Raw genomic sequence first — 13,000 nt, forward strand, 5'->3', positions numbered from 1 at the left:
GTACTTCTTCACACATGCTCTCACCACTTACCGCCATGTACACGTCATGTACCTCGGCAACCTTCAAGCGGAAGCCTGGCGAGGGAGTCGGCCACGACCTGACTAACCACACAAGTCTCTCGTCCAGGTTTATCGCCTATTCGGGTTCCATCCGCAAGCAGATCCGGTCGGGGTGTCGCTCACGGCCCCAAACGATGTGTGCATGGTTCCCAAGCCCACCATCCGGGTGCCACTTGGTACATCGTGCCACTGTGCCTAGTCTGTCCCAAGCCCACCTGTACCGGGTGCCACTTGGTAGACTACTAACACTACCTACAAACACCAAAAACTAGTTGCAACTCCTGGACAGAGATCGAGTTGATTAATAAGCCGAGAGGGGCCGAGTTACCGGAACCCAATGTGTGGTAGTAACTGTTCATGGATCACAAACACAGAACTCAGTTCTTGAGAACGGCTGCAATGAGACAACCCACCATGTACTCCTACATGGCCTCTCACCGCTACCTTTACCAAATCGTGTTCACACACTTAGCTCTTAGCGGTAGGTTCACCACGTTCCAATTCATTCCCGATGAATCAGACCTGACTCAACTCTAAGCAGTAGCAAGCACAACAACAAGCATGAATGAGTAGGCACATCAGGGCTCAAACAATTCCTACTCATGCTAGTGGGTTTCATCTATTTACTGTTGCAATGACAGGTCATGCAGAGGAAAGGGGTTCAACTACCGCGGCATGTAATAGTTGAATCGTTGTTGTACTAATGCTGTAAAAGAGAGCAGGAGCGAGAGAGTGGGATTGTATCGGAATGAACAAGGGGGTTTTGCTTGCCTGACACTTCTGAAGAGGAACACAATTCATCGGTGTCATTGTTCTCGTCGTCGGTACACGTCTACTGAGAGGGGACAAACACCGGCAACTGAGAAAGAACACAATCAATGCAATGCCACAATACGATGCATGATCATTACATGGCAATATGCTGTGATTTGGACTAATGCAACAGGAGGTCATTTTGGTTGAAGTGGAATTCAAAGCTAGATCAAATTCCAACTCCCAATCTATTATCAAATTTTTCCTAATCATGTTTCATCCTATATAGTGAGGTTAACTTGCTCAAACATGCATGAAAACAGTACAGATGGATAGATTGGATTTTTCTGATCATTTTTCATATATAATTTCTCTTATTTGGAGTTATAGATAATTTTCTATGATTTTTAGAAGTTTTGGGCATTTTCTGGAATTTCCTGGATTATTTTTAATCCAGAAAATTATTAACTGCGTCAGCATTGTGCAAGCATGACGTCAGTGAGTCAACTGAGGCTGACCAGGTCAAACCTGACCAGTGGGTCCCAGTGGTCAGCGACTCAGTGGCTAATCTAAATTAAAATTAAGCTAAACTAATTAGTAAGGGGGTTGGCCCCACAGGTCAGTGTCTCAACTGCTTAATAGGGTAATTAGCACTAATATTTTGCCTAACCTAAAATTAAACTGGGGCGGGGCCCACGTGTCATTGGCATAGAGGAGGTCAAACCCAGTGGGTTTGGGTCAAACCCACCGGCGGTTAGCCGCCGGTGACCAAAGGCCAGGGCGGAGGGCTTCGGGAACCGCCGTCCGGCGACGGTTTGGCGTACGGGAGGCACCGAGGAGGAGCTCATGCTCTCGCGCATCTTACGGACCGGGCAGGAGATCATGGGGTGGCCGGAATCCATGTCGACGACGAGCTTTAGCGGCGGTCGTGGTTCGGCTAGTGCGAGCGCGGGGTTGCAGTGGTCCTCGGAGCTAATTGAGGGTCTCGTAGACCTCCTAAGAGTTCCAGGAGCTCGTCTGCATGCGCGGTTCGGTCAGGCGGAGGCTGCAGCAACGACGGCTACGCGATGGGGGCGGCGAGCGCTCGGACGTGGTGGCAATGCTGGCTAGGGGGCGCGCTACAGTGAGGGGGCAGGGGGATAGACAGAGGAGCTCACGTCGGGGTTGTTAGAGGCGACGGCGAGGCCGGGGAGTCCCTCACGGTGACGAAATCAATGGCGGCATCTGGCGGCTGAAGGTGGAAGATGATGGCGAACCCGACATTGCAGCGCTTCCCTGTTCGTGTCCGCTGATGAGGCGACTCGGAGGAGCTCGGCGGAGTCGAGGGACACGGTAGTTGGGCGAGTGGACGATGGGGAGCGCGCTGGCAGTGAACGGCGGCGAGGCGGGGCTCTCGGTTCTCTTGGGAAGGGGCGCTAGGGAGAGGGAGGCGTCCAGAGGAGAGAGGGGAGAGGGAGACAGAGCTCTGGGCATCTCCCTGGTGAGGGGAGAGGGATGGGGCGCGCGGGACAATGCGAAGCAGGAGGTGGCGTCGACGCGCGCGCGTCCAGCACGCAGCTGCTTCGGTCGGCGGGGGTTGAAGATGACTGGCAAGCTACTGGTGGGATGGGCCAGCTAGCTGGGCCGGCCAGGTAAGTGGCTGGGCTTCTCTCTCTCTCTCTGTGTCCTTTTCTATTTCTCTTTCTGTTTTGTTTTTTCTGTCTTTTGCCACTGTTTTCAAATTCAAAACTAAATCCAAACAGTGCCAATAAACCTTTGAATATTTTTATGTTTCTAACCGGATTGTTCCCCGTGTACATAAAATATTTCAAAGTTATTTGAATATATATTCTATATATGAAGAATATAGATCCAAATTCAAATACAATATGATTTAAATTCAATGTCCCAAAATATTCCATAAAATTGTTCCAGATTTTTGGATTGATGTATAGCTCTTCCCAAAATTACCAAAACTATTTTTAGGGCATTTTGGCTTCACTGAATGCATTTTCAAGGTTCTTGCCCTTTATTTAAAATTTTGAGGCTTGCACTTTCCTCAATTCAAGTTTCATATGAATTTAAACATGATGACATGAAGTTCAAGCAAAGACTACAGGGGCTGAGCTAGGGCTATGACAACTCACCCCCACTAAACAAGAATCTCATCCCGAGATTCAAGACATGAGGTAAGAAGACAAAGGGGACACAAATCTAATGCAATCTTCATGATCCAACTGCTCTTCTCGAATATATTGATCCATTGCATCATATTGATCTTGGCGTCCTTGCTTTCGAGATCTTTGTCCAACACGATGACGGCAGAAAGAAAGTCTACAGAAATCGATCCCTCGAAAGTCGAGAAATTCAAAATCAACTCATGGATTGAGATGTTGAAACATCTCCAGTCATCGAGAGGTATGGACAGGACCCGATGATGAGTTTCAGTTTTGGTAGGCAACAATTCCACCCTTGAGTAAGATGGTGCATGAGTAGCAAGGAGATGAATTGCTATGATTCCGTAACGAGACATCTTAGAGGAGATGACTCGTGGAATTATTTCCTTAAGCGGCAAAAAGAATTACTTTTGGTATTCAGATCATTGAAACTCTTTACAGTAGCCTAAGGCAAATCACAAACAACCGTCTGAAGGAGTTCGGAAGAGTGGCATACTCGGACTAAAATGGATGATGTGGACTACCTTGTTGAAGACAACGCAATGGATGATTTTGCTTATCATCGGAAATGGATGGGACCCATGGTAGGACCACTTTTGAAGATGATCCTAAACAGCAACTGCTGAGAAGGGCAGCCCAAGGGAGATTGGCACAATGGCGGTGCAAGCTGGGAACAAGATGCAAATGTTGGGAATGTTCCAACCATCATATCTGCCTGAGATTCAGATCTGGTTGGTAACAGAATATTTCAGACAACATGTCTGAAAAGGAAAGGTTGCAACACAAATTGAAGAGACGACGTTGCAACATTCTCGGGAAATGAACTACGATAGTAAGCTCCAAAACATGAGCTGGTTCTGCTACACACATGTGAATACGTTGTCCCAGACAAGCTTGACCACATAGTAGTCTTATAATAAAACACTACCGAGTTCTGATTGGGGACCATCATTGAGGGTAACGAAGTCTTGTGCATGACCTAGGATTAGCAGTTAGCTTCTTTTCCTAGAACAAATCAATCAGTGGCTTGGTGTGCTAGGGAATACATATGGAGTGGAGGTAATTAATCTACCAAACCATAGAATACTTCGCACGTATGCATGACTGATTTGGGATGATTCTAGAGGAAACAAAACAAACCTTTCTCAAATTCATGGCGGCAACTTACACCTAATGCACGTGAACTTGGAGAAAGTCACTTCTTTCACCAAAACATATACTTCATGAACGGGAGATGAAAAAATGCTTACAAAACTTCCAACACTAACTTAGATGTTCAACATGAATCATGGACAAGATGAAATGTTGATGATGAGCTCAACAACAATCATCGAGATTTCCATGAAGATGGAATTCCACAACTATGTGAACAAGGTTATAGCATTGGTCAGACCAAAAGGATATAATGTTGTATGCTTGAGGAAACAACCACGAGTAAGACAACATTACGAATATTGTTGGTTCTGATTTGATTTGAGGATAGCCCATACTCTAATCAAAGATTGGATAAGATGATAGGTCCATTAACTGATCACGAGGGTCAATCGATTAAAATACCATCTTTCTTCAACACACATACAAGATATCCCCTAAAATGAACTAAGTCGGATAAAGCTTTTATCTTCCAACTCTCCAAGTTATTGTTCAGCTTAACCAACCAGTTCAGGGTATCCAACTCAGATTCTTGGAGAAGGGGTGGTTACAAAAAACCAACTTGATCACGAACTCAACATAGCGGTCAGGTGACAACCTGGTAACACTTCCGAGAAGACGTTCAGAAAATCACGAACCACTGATATGTTACTAAACTCTAGAACATTCTTGCTTTTCAGGGCAAGACGATGGGACCAAGAGAGTGATGGATTGCCACAATCCTATCTCATTGATCGAGGAGTGCACCAGGGAAAAATGGGCTAGGTAGCACGATCAATCTTAGAATGATGGTTTAGTAACCAACACACTAAGAATGGAATTATCACCCGTTAAGTACCAAGCAACATAGTTCCTAGGGGTATTGATTTCACACATCACAATTCACTTGTCGGCATTCTGGTTACAATAACACGGAAACCGAGGAATGAACAATGATGGCAAGGAATATCACTGCGTCAAGAATTCACAAGGGGTGGTGCAATTCTCATGACATTCTTGACATAAGACGGTAATACTTCAGGGTAGAATAGAATCAAAGGCTGGGTTGGCATTTGATTTGCGGATTACAACTGCTTTGACCCAATCCTGGAGATGGATAAGGTACTGGAGTTTGTTTCTCCTAGTCATTCCAGAATAGAATGGCTTGACAGACCACAAGAATATGAGATATCGATGAGCATGAGTGCATGACATGCTCTTTACTATCAAATGATAAACGGAGATTAGGATACAACTAGAGAGAGGGGCAACTCAAAGGAACATATATCTTTCTGAGTTGTGGATGCATAGATTAGTATGTCGAGCAAAGGTCAACATTTCTTCCGGATAACCCATGCAGAAAGGTAGAACTGGCAGATTCACAATGTAAAATGGAGAACTCATCAAGAGCACTCTGGTTGTGATCTTTTGGTTCAAAAGAACTTTTGCCATAAGCAGTTCATGGTATTTGGAAGAAGGAAATACCACGGACCTCGAGGACTATCGCAAAGGTTACTAATATCCTAAAGGTACGAGCAACACTATCAACACGAGGTAAGTAGAGTGAATCTTGGGTCAGGAACCCAGGAGTGGAATACCTACTACTAGATGGCATCACGGGATGCTTTCGAGAATAATGGCTAGAATCATCACACTGGGAATACAAAGCATTGCTAGATTAATGGGTGGTTCTCTAGGATGCCTAGGGTCATAATAATAGCTCTAACATATATGTCGAGGCAATGGATTACCTCAACTTACCGACTAGTGTGGTTAGTCTGGCTCAAAGGAACACCAGGAACGGGAAGGAAGGATTTGCAAATGCATCATACTATTTAGAGACCTGGGATGACTCGGACAGCATAACGGCTGTAAATGCTCAAAATGATTTGAGACATCCTGCAAAATGGTGGCATAACCACTCAACATCACAATATTAAGGTTCTGAGGCCAGCTATGAACATATGGAAGTAGTAGGAACTGAACTGAGGCTTGAACTCAACAATCCTAGGCAACTACGGTTTAGTAACACGTCATCCTGAGAGATAGAAGAGAAGCCTAGTTCTTAACCCCGTAGAAAAGATAAGATGACTCAGATCAGAAGGTCATGAGGATAAGGAGTAAAAAGAGCCTTACGTTCCCATCCACAATCAATTCCCTTATATAACTAAAGCATTTCTAGACACGACTTCGACCAGCTTGGCTTGGTAATCCTACAGGCAGTCAGGCTCTGATACCAAAGCTGTCAGGACCCCGATTCTAAGTCACGCTGATCTAGCCTGTAACACCTCATATCACTTTGCGGCCTCACGCACGGTATCCCCACGGGTGTCGCCTTACCATGCCCCGGGACCGTTTGCGCCTTTTGGCTCACGTATATGATAGTGTCGCTAGCATCCATATGACAGAGAACCCGGGCCGACATGACTAGTCATCATCCCGAAGTGGCACTAACTTACGGGGACAGGCATACATGAATCAACATCGAGCATGTCGGTCAGCAGCGTGTGAATCCGAGCTGTAGCAACTGGGCTAACAGGACTCCGGGAACCCAGGCTGTAGCAGACTAGCAGGACTCCAGATGTCACCACGTGACAATTTCCCCGAAGGGACAGACACAGGAACGAAGTGAATCACATGCCGGCCAGTCTAAGTGTTTTGGAGCAATAGTGTTGGGCTAGCAGGACTCCGGTGAACCGAGCTGTAGCGGACTACTATGGCTCATGGAAGCACAAGACTACATTTCCCCATAAGAGAGGCTACCAAGGATGAACAACTAGGTTGTCGGATCCCACACATACCAAGCATTTCAATCACACACAATATGCTCGATATGTGTAAATACAACATGGCATCACAACATAACTCTACGACTCAAGTATTTATTCATTAGGCTCCGAAGAGCCAGATAATACTGTAACACCCACGATGCGGCTATATCTCCCACGTGTCGGAGCACAACTTAGAGGCGTAACCGCATAGTAGGCATGTCGCAAGAGGGGTAATCTTTACACATCCCATGTACTGAATAAGAGAGGGATAAAGAGTTAACTAACAATCGCCACTTCACACAATACATCAATATAGCATTACATCATCCAGATACAATCAAGGTCCGACTACAGAACCAAAATAAAAGAAGACTACCCCTAATGCTACAGATCCCCGATCGCCCCGACTGGGCTCCACTACTGATCAACTGGAAACGAAACAACAGCATGAACACGATCTTCAACGAGCTCCTCCTTGAGCTCGGTTGCGTCACCTGCACGGTATCATCGGCACCTGCAAACTAGTTTTGGAAGTAATCTGTGAGTCACGGGGACTCAGCAATCTCACACCCTCGCGATCAAGACTATTTAAGCTTATAGGTAGGTAAAAGGTATGAGGTGGAGCTGCAGCAAGCAATAGCATATATGGTGGCTAACTTACGCAAAAGAGAGCGAGAAGAGAAGGCAAGGCACGGTCGTGAACTAGAAGTGATCAAGAAGTGATCCTGAAACTACTTACGTTCAAGCATAACTCCAACACCGTGTCCACTTCCCGGACTCCGCCGGAAAGAGACCATCACGGCTACACACGCGGTTGATGCATTTTAATTAGATTAAGTGTCAAGTTCTCTACAACCATACATTAACAAATCCCCATCTACCCATAACCGTGGGCACGGCTTTTGAAAGTTCAAAACCCTGCAGGGGTGTCCCAACTTAGCCCATCACAAGCTCTCACGATCAACGAAGGATATTCCTTCTCCCGGGACGGCCCGATCAGATTCAGAATCCCGGTTACAAGACATCTCGACAATGGTAAAACAAGACCAGCAAAGCCACCCGAATGTGCCGACAAATCCCGATAGGAGCTGCACATATCTCGTTCTCAGGGCACACCAGATGAGCGCTCCGTACAGCTAAAACCAAACCTCGAGTTTCCCCGAGGGGGCGCTGCAAAGGACTCTAGTTTGGACCAACACTCAGAGGAGCACTGCCCCGGGGGGTTAAAATAAAGATGACCCTCGGGCTGGCCGACCCAAGGGAAAAAGGCTAGGTGGCAAATGGTAAAACCAAGGTTGGGCCTTGCTGGAGGAGTTTTATTCAAGGCGAACTGTCAAGGGGTTCCCATTATAACCCAACCATGTAAGGAACGCAAAATCAAGGAACATAACACTGGTATGACGGAAACTAGGGCGGCAAGAGTGGAACAAAACACCAGGCATAAGGCCGAGCCTTCCACCCTTTACCAAGTATATAGATGCATTAATTAAATAAGAGATATTGTGATATCCCAACAATAATCAGGTTCCAACAAGGAACAAACTCCAATCTTCACCTGCAACTAACAACGCTATAAGAGGGGCTGAGCAAAGCGGTAACATAGTCAAACAACGATTTGCTAGGACAAGGTGGGTTAGAGGCTTGGCTTAGCAATATGGGAGGCATGATATAGCAAGTGGTAGGTATCGCAGCAAAGGCATAGCAAAGGAGCGAGCAACTAGCAAGCAAAGATAGAAGTGATTTCGAGGGTATGGTCATCTTGCCTGAGATCCCGCAAGGAAGAAGAAACGAGTCCATGAAGAAGACAAACGGACGTAGTCGAACGGATCCTCACAACTCCGGAACGAAACCGAAGCTAACGCGAGAAGCAACCCGGAAAGAAGCAAACAACATAGTAAACAACCATCACATAAACATGGCATGATGCGCAAACAAGTATGATGCATGTCCGGTTTAAATATGCATGGCATGGCAAAGTGCACAAACTATACTACAAATTAAGTGGAGTTCAATATGCAACGAGTTGCATATTGACGGAACACCACGTGACTTATTTAGTTTGATCTTGTTTATGTACCCAACAATATTAAATGTTGTTAAACATGGCAAGGGGGTGAAGCAAAAGAAAACTACCTATCTAGGCAAGTTTAAATGAGGCCGGAACAACAAACAACAAGTTCGAAAAAATCCTCATGTGCAATTTATGGATTTGGTACTGTTCTGCCCTAAACCATATTTTAGAGTTGTTAAACATGCAAGAAAAGTGCACCATGTTAAACTAGGCATTTTTCTACCCCATTTACATATAAAGTTTATTAGAAACCGAGCTACGGTTATTTAGTTATGAAGTAAAGCATTTTAACATGGCATTTGAGCAAATTTAATCAAACATCATTTGAAGCATTTCAAACATGGATGAAAGTGACATATTATGAAACTAGACAGAAATCTAAGCATTTTTCATATATAAAGTTTTTACAAAAGATGCACGGTTGTTGAGTTTTAATATGCATGGAGTTTAGGGACTTTTCTGCAAAATGGTAAACCTCTGGATAAATAGACAAATCGCAGGACTGGGGAAAAACATTAAGCGGGCCACAACTGGCTATGGGCCAAAACAGTGGCAAGCGCTGGGGGCAGCTTACCATGGGCTTCGGCCCAGCTGGTGCAGGCGTTGGGGCTTGGAGGGAAACTGGAGATGCTGGGCCTGGAAGACCGGGACGAGGCCGACTGGAGCCTCAAGATGAGAAGTCAATGCGGGCGCGGTTTCCTGGCCTCGCTCGATGCAGAGGAAGTAGAAAGAGGACGCGAGACGCGGGGCAGCTTGCAGGCGATGCAGGGCGCGGCGGCGGATAGAGCTCCACGGACTCCGGTGACACGGGAAGCAGAGGAGGCCAAGGCGACATGGTAGGGGCGCATGCAGGGTCTTTTCGTTCCATTCGACGAGGCAGATCACGGTGGCAGCAGCGTAGCCGTTCCTTCACAGTGGCGTGGAGAAGGAACTTCGGTGAGGGGACTTGGTGAGACGAACGTCGGCGACCTTGAGGACGAGCGGGCGCCGCGGCTCCAAGCACAAGGCGAGGCGGCGACCGAGGCGACTCCGGCGGGCGGTGCAGGACTTGGTGGAGAGGGAACCCGGGCGGAGGCGAGGGGAGCAGGACTCGGCGCTGGCGTCCCCCGACGACGAACTGGAGGAGGGTGCCTGGGTTCGCGCGGGTCAACCGAGGAGCTTGAGCAACGGGCGCGCGAGAGGACCGGTGATGTGGCGCCCCGGTGGTCGTGCTCGCAAGGGCGAGGCAGAGGAGGTTGCGGGTGCGTGGAGGTCGAGAGGTAACAAAGAGATGTGAGGCACGGGAAGAAGAAGAAAGGAAGAGAAAGGGCATGGGCGCGAGGGAGGAGGAAGGGCCTCGATCCAATCGGGATTGGGCTCTGGCTGGCTGCGGGTTCGTCCGGTGTTGACAACGAGCTGGAGCAGTGGTTGGTTCGATTGGATGGAGGAGGAGACCGAGGAGAAGGGGATCGGGGAGGATACCGATGTGATTTGAGTGTGGCAGCGGCAAGGAGGAAGGATGGGACATCTCTCCTAGTTTTTAGGGTTGCCCCATTATATACGCTGGTGGATTAGGTTAGGGGTGATCTAGTCCCTCCGATCTTAATCGTACGGTCCCGGATAAATAGGTTAGGGAGCCCAATTAAGAAAACGGAGGCGTTTTGTAGATGTTTGGGGATGATCCGGATCCAACGGTAACGACAGAGCGGGTCGGGTTCGGGGAAGTTTCGGACACGCGCGAGGGGTCGATGCACTGTGCAAAGAGGGGGGGTAGGTTTGGCCTTGTGGGCTGTGAAGAGGAGGTTGGGCTGAGATGAGAGGGAAAGAGAGGGAAAGCCCGGCAACAGTTTTGGAGACCGAAAATGTCCGACGTTTGACCGACTATATTGTCGCTATAGGTATTCGTTGGGGCGTCAAATGAACTCCGAATGCGATGAAACTTCACAGGCGGCCTACTGACAACATAACAACACCGCACGCCAACTTTCAACCCGTTCCGAGAAAAATTTCGGCCACTTACAAAATAATATTCGGAGGTGCCGCGGGCGTGTGCAAGTGTGGACGGGCTCAGAACGGACAACGGAAAGAATTGGGGAAACCCGGACGGATGCAAGTTTTGAAAACATGATGATGCAATGCGGATGATGACATGGCAAGATGTAACATGCAAGTGAATGACATGGCAACGACGGCGAATAACTGGAAGACACCTGGCGCATCGGTCTCGGGGCGTCACAAATACAAACATGGGTCTCATGACCTAACATTCAGAGCATACAAGTCAAAGCACATGCGGAAGCTTAACATGTCTGAGTACAGACTTCTACAAATGAAAAAGTCTGAGAAGCGTGACTATCTACCAAATCCTGCCGAGGGCACAAGATCATAGCTGAGGTATCAAGCTAAACGTCGAAGTCCACGTGGAACTACTAGCGAGAATGAAGTCTCTCTCAAAACATAAATTAAGAAAACGTGAGTACAAATGTACCCAGCAAGACTTACATCAGAACTAACTATAGATGCATTGGTAGCAACAAAGGGGGTGGTGGAGTTTAACTGCAGCAAGCCAGTTTTGACTCAGTGGCTAACCTGAACTACTACTGCAAATAACTCTATGAGGTTAAGCACACGAGTCCACATATTCACCATATCAATACACCACTATGGATCCACTCCCATCTCCCTACGAGAACGCCATCCATAGCACTCACGCTTATCTTGCGCATTTTAGAGTATCCACTTTCACTTGTCTATGAACGATGCAAGGGGTCCAAGTTTTCATATCCGAGAAATCCGGCTATTCGAATAGATAATGATAACCCTGCAGGGGTGTACTTCTTCACACACACTCTCACCACTTACCGCCATGTACACGTCGTGTACCTCGGCAACCTTCAAGCAGAAGCCTGGCGAGGGAGTCGGCCACGACCTGACTAACCACACAAGTCTCTCATCCAGGTTTATCGCCTATTCGGGTTCCATCCGCAAGGAGATCCGGTCGAGGTGTCACTCACGGCCCCAAATGATGTGTGCATGGTTCCCAAGCCCACCATCTGGGTGCCACTTGGTACACCGTGCCACTGCGCCTAGTCTGTCCCAAGCCCACCTGTACCGGGTGCCACTTGGTAGACTACTAACACTACCTACAAACACCAGAAACTAGTTGCAACTCCTGGACAGAGATCGAGTTGATTAATAAGCCGAGAGGGGCCGAGTTACCAGAATCCAATGTGTGGTAGTAACTGTTCATGGATCACAAACACAAAACTCATTTCTTGAGAATGGCTGCAATGAGACAACCCACCATGTACTCCTACATGGCCTCTCACCGCTACCTTTACCAAATCGTGTTCACACACTTAGCTCTCAACGGTAGGACATGTTCACCACGTTCCAATTCATTCCCGATGAATCAGACCTGACTCAACTCTAAGCAGTAGCAGGCACAACAACAAGCATGAATGAGTAGGCACATCAGGGCTCAAACAATTCCTACTCATGCTAGTGGGTTTCATCTATTTACTGTTGCAATGACAGGTCATGCAGAGGAAAGGGGTTCAACTACCGCAGCATATAACAGTTGACTCGTTGTTGTCCTAATGCAGTAAAAGAGAGCAGGAGCGAGAGAGTGGGATTGTATCGGAGTGAACAAGGGGGTTTTGCTTGCCTGACACTTCTGAAGAGGAACACAATTCATCGGTGTCATCGTTCTCGTCGTCGATACACGTCTACCGACAGGGGACAAACACCGGCAACTGAGAAAGAACACAATCAATGCAATGCCACAATATGATGCATGATCATTACATGGCAATATGTTGTGATTTGGACTAATGCAACAGGAAGTCATTTTGGTTGAAGTGGAATTCAAAGCTAGATCAAATTCCAACTCCAAATCTATTATCAAATTTGTCCTAATCATGTTTCATCCTAAACAGTAAGGTTAACTTGCTCAAACATGCATGAAAACAATACAGATGGATAGATTGGATTTTTCTGATCATTTTTCATATATAATTTATCTTATTTGGAGTTATAGATAATTTTCTATGATTTTTAGAAGTTTTGGGCATTTTCTA

Source organism: Triticum urartu, chromosome 3 (genome assembly GCF_003073215.2).
Source record: "Triticum urartu cultivar G1812 chromosome 3, Tu2.1, whole genome shotgun sequence".
NCBI classification, from domain to species: Eukaryota; Viridiplantae; Streptophyta; class Magnoliopsida; order Poales; family Poaceae; genus Triticum; species Triticum urartu.